The sequence below is a fragment of the Triticum dicoccoides genome, chromosome 2B (genome assembly GCF_002162155.2).
Source record: "Triticum dicoccoides isolate Atlit2015 ecotype Zavitan chromosome 2B, WEW_v2.0, whole genome shotgun sequence".
Taxonomy (NCBI): domain Eukaryota; kingdom Viridiplantae; phylum Streptophyta; class Magnoliopsida; order Poales; family Poaceae; genus Triticum; species Triticum dicoccoides.
The window spans coordinates 31,246,012-31,250,497 of NC_041383.1; the positions used below are offsets into that span (position 1 = coordinate 31,246,012).

At 46.9% G+C, this 4,486-nt stretch overlaps 1 pseudogene; it reads right to left on the minus strand.

Annotated features, from left to right (window-relative positions):
• Positions 1–1,456: 1,456 nt before the first annotated feature.
• On the minus strand, positions 1,457–2,690 carry LOC119361954 (annotated as a pseudogene).
• Between the last annotated feature and the right edge of the window lie 1,796 nt (positions 2,691–4,486).

Below are 4,486 nucleotides of genomic sequence, written 5' to 3' on the forward strand. Positions count from 1 at the left end.
TACTGGATCTATCCGATGGGAGATGGTAGCTCGAGCTATTTTCAACCGGTTTGGATGGCGGTCATGTAATAGGATAGGCATTTAGTTTTCCTATCTTTCTTTTGCCAGCCGATTGTGGCTTTATTTTTACCATCATGCTCTTTGTGAGCTTTTTTGCTTCGTTCGTTTTGAGACTTCAGGACCTATGTTGAACTTATTTGCTTTTTAATAAAGATGACCGTATGCATCGTTCTGATGCAGAGGCCGAGGATCTCCTCCTTTTCTAAAAAAAAAAGATGAGCTCGTCGGTGGAGCTGTTGCTGCCAGTTGGGCCATGGCTGGTGTGGGAGGGGAGGAGAAGCTGGCCATCTTGGCTATGAATGTATGGAGAAGAAGCCGGTTGGTGTGATGACCACATCGAGCCGTTATAGTTAATGGCCGGAGCAGGATCGCATGGCGCCTAAACCCAAAAGTAATTAGAAATTTAGTAGAACACGACGCATCCGAGCACATGGAGAAATGCCTCCCTCCAGACTCCATCTCCCGAGATATTCTGTCTAGTTATCTTGAGATGTACCACATGCATGCAGCCCTAAAAGCATCTCCAAACATGTTTATACACAGTATAATATTTCGCATATGCCATACTCAATTGTACGTTGCTTTAGAAATGTATCCATCGGATCTTTTGTCTACCGACGTTTTCTTAATTGTTGTTGCAGATTTGTTTTTTAGGAATAGAGCTGACTATACCCTTAATTGAGAGTCTCCTTGGGCCATGAGCAGTGATTTGTTCGCAATGCAAACCTAAGTGAGAGCCTATGGTGAATTGGTGACATGGCTGAAATTGTGCCATGGTGTCCGGTCTGATTCAAAACAAGGCCACTGTCATCTTTGAAACCACTTAACCCGGAATGGGAGCCCAAAAGTACATGGTTTTGGAATGTTGAAAGGACAAGGTTGAGGGGTCAAATCTAAACTCAGGCAGCAGTTGGGGGCAGCCAAGTATTTTTTATCTAATTTTGATCACCCTTCCTGGCTGAAAGATCCTGCAAAAGTGTGCGGACAAAAGGTGTCGAGATCAAATGGCTACTTGTTAAAAAAAATTGTAGAAAACCCCGAGGTATTCAAATTAATGGCTGCTTGCTTATGGTATACAGTTGACACTGGTATCACACACCTGTAATTTTCTTGCAGCTTGTAGGCTGGTAAGTGTCTGAAAGCTGCGTAATCTTGTTCTTACCATCTCTTGTGCATAATCTCACACCAGGGGACATGATGAGGGTGGCGAGTGAGACGCTAGTGGTCGCTGAAGAACCCATCTCATCTTCGGAGTTCAGGTAATTCCCAATCTACATGCTTTTGGCAGCAAGCTGTTTTATTCTTATTTCCAGTGGCAAGGGACTGATCGACTATCCAGTGGCAAGGGACTGATCGAGTATCACAGTCTATGAGGCCATCCGGCTGAGTCAAGCTGTTTTATTCTTATTTCCAGCATATATTAAACCACAATCAACATACACAGAGCTCTTGCAGACTTAAAAGAAACAGTTCAAGCTCTTACAGAAATGCCCAGCACCACCAAGCAGAGTGCAAAGGAGAACACAACACATAACAAATGGCTCTTGCTCAAAACACAAGCCCTGACCCCTGGAGCTTCTCCTGGACGATGCCGTCGAGCTTCTCCCCCATCTCACGGCTCATGTGGTTCACCCAGTCCCCTACCTCGCCTTTCCTGTAGAACACAGAGTTATCAACGTGAACTCTATTCCCGAGGCTAACGCCGCCGACCTGGTTCACCTCCAGCCCCGTGAGCGTCTCGAAGCTGCACATCCTCGCCACCTCCTCCGCCACGCCGGACCTCTCCTCCTCCTCAGTCAGCGGGACGCTGAGGAAGCTTGCAAGCCTCCTCACGACCCGCGCCGGGTCCGACTTGATCTCCTCGTACTTGAGGAAGAGGACGGTGTCCGGTCTCGCCACACTCTCCTCCCAGTACTCGAGGCAGTGGTCCCAGAAAGGGCCGTAGGGCGAGAACCCCTCGCAGAACATGCCGTAGGCGTCGTCCATGGACAGGCCGGCGCAGCCGCCCCGCGCCACCAGCTTGTTCTCGAAGTGCAGCCTGGAGACAAGCGTGTCCTTGGGGTCCCGGCACAGGTACACGACCCGGCAACCGAGCTTCCGCGTCTCCGGCAGGAGCAGCGACATGGGCATGTGCGTGGCAAGGAGTCTCGGGGACGGGAGCGTGCCGATGTCACGTGTCCCCCGCCAGCGCCGGGGATCTCGATGAACGGCACGAGGTGCTGCGGGTGGCGGGTGAGGAGCGGGTGGTCGGCGGCGCCGACGACGTGGCGGGACCGGGTGGCGACGGCGAAGGCGAGGGCCTTGAGCCAGGTGGTGCCGCACTTGGGCTGCGTGGCAAGGACAACGTCGTCGGCGCGGGGCGCAAAGGCCCGTCTGGCGTGCAGGACCCCATCCAGGATCCCCGGCTTGAACCAGTAGCCCTTGTACTGGGTGAGCGGCTGTGGCCACCCCTCCCTTGATGGGAGCGAGGATATGAAGCTCTTGAGGCTATCTTCGGATAGGGCGTCTTCCGGTGAACTCTCGGTAGCGGTGGCACGCTCTAGTGAACTCGTCGGTGGAGCTGGTGCTGCCGGTTGGGTCATGGCTGGTCTGGGATGGGAGGCGAAGCTGGCCATCTTGGCTATGATTTGAATTGGTGTTGAAGAAGCTGGTTGGTGCGGTTACCACATCGAGCCGTTATAATTTATGGAGGGAGCAGGATCTCGTGGCGCCTAAACTAATTACAAATTTAGAACACGACACATCCAGGACTTACTTTAATTCTGACGCATGCATGCATGGCTCCAACGACTCGCACTAATCAGATCGTGCACTCCAAAGTGGCATGTCCCTTGAGATGATTGGGTCAAAAATAAAGCTAACTAGTAAAATGTCCGTGCGTTGCTACGGGCCATAATGCGGGTAAATGAATCAAATAGATTATTAAGTGACATAAATAAGTGATGAAAGTAAAATCATGGCTTGCATTCTTCATTTCAGATTGGTGAGCAATATGATCCATCCACCAAAAAGACTTGATTCATGCACAAGCTTTTGCATCACATTCGTAGAGCAATCAAGGTTTTAGCAACTTCATAATTGAACAATTATATGATATCTCAATGTTATAAATTCTCCTTCACCTGAAGGTCCACGGGAATGGTGACCACGGTCTCCATCTTGAGAATTTTTTGGTGGAACAGGGCATGCAGCAGGGTCACGAGGGCTTCGCTGCATGGGGACATTGACTTCGTTGGTTTCATGTTGAAAAATGAAGTGTGAACCTTAATTTAATGGAAGTCACTGGCTTTTCAATGCGCGGTCATTGGCTTTGTTCCTTTTATGTTGGCAAAATAAGTGTAACCCATATCATGACCAGGAGTATAGTACATTTCTAATGCTTCCTAGGCAAGTATTTAGTTGGTTTAGCAAATTCAAATGAATGTCAAAAACAAAAAACAAAATTGAGACATGCTTTATAGCCAATAGTAAAAGTGTACGTGCCAACATAAATAAATAAAAGTAACTGTGTGTGGCAATGCACATATGAACTAACGCACAAAAGTTTGGAGTACATACTAAGTATGCTGCTTGAAACTCAAGCTAACACTAATATATATGTTCATGAAAGTAAACATCTCTTGTGAAAATGTGTTTGCTTCACCCGAGGAATTGCGAACCAATACAAAAGGTGTACTTATCTGCTAACGGAAAATAGTTTCCACTTCTCTTAAAAAAAGCAAGTCATGAAATAACAATAACAACGAACTACAAAAGTTCATATTTCTAACTTGTAATGGTGCAAAGAAGCATCTCATAAAAGTTTTGACCATGCAATTAAATGAAACTTTTTTCACAATCATGCAAATAGTGAACATACCCAGAAAAATATCTCCAATTTTTCTTTCGGCTACATACAACAGTTTGTTTCAAATAATACTAATTTACATAGAGCCCGATGGCAGCAATACCAGGAATAGAAATTGTTCGATGGCAGAAATCCAGGAGACAAAAGAATCGACGAGGGATATAGAAATATCTAGGCTATACATACATACCAGCCATCTGGCTGCACTTTTGGCTTAACATCGCCCAACTCCACTCCGAGTTGCTCCAAAGTCTTCTCTAACTCCAGCAAACATACCAGGCAGGTTCAATCACTCTCATGCCCCTCATGTTAGGCAATAACAGTGAAGAATGGCCTTGTAATGCCATCAATGGAGGTTACCCCTAATGATTCATCTATAATGGCTGTCACAGTAAGAAAAAGAATAGGAATTAAACGCTTCATGTAAAAACCTAGCTAGATCCTACAACATTGCAGGAAGGTGGAATGAAGTTCTGTAGTGTAACACTTGATGGCACACCATCATGCATATTTTCAGTAATCTAGACTGAAGTAGGGCTGTCGGGAACACCGTTGAGGAGAATGCTGAAAGTGGACGTC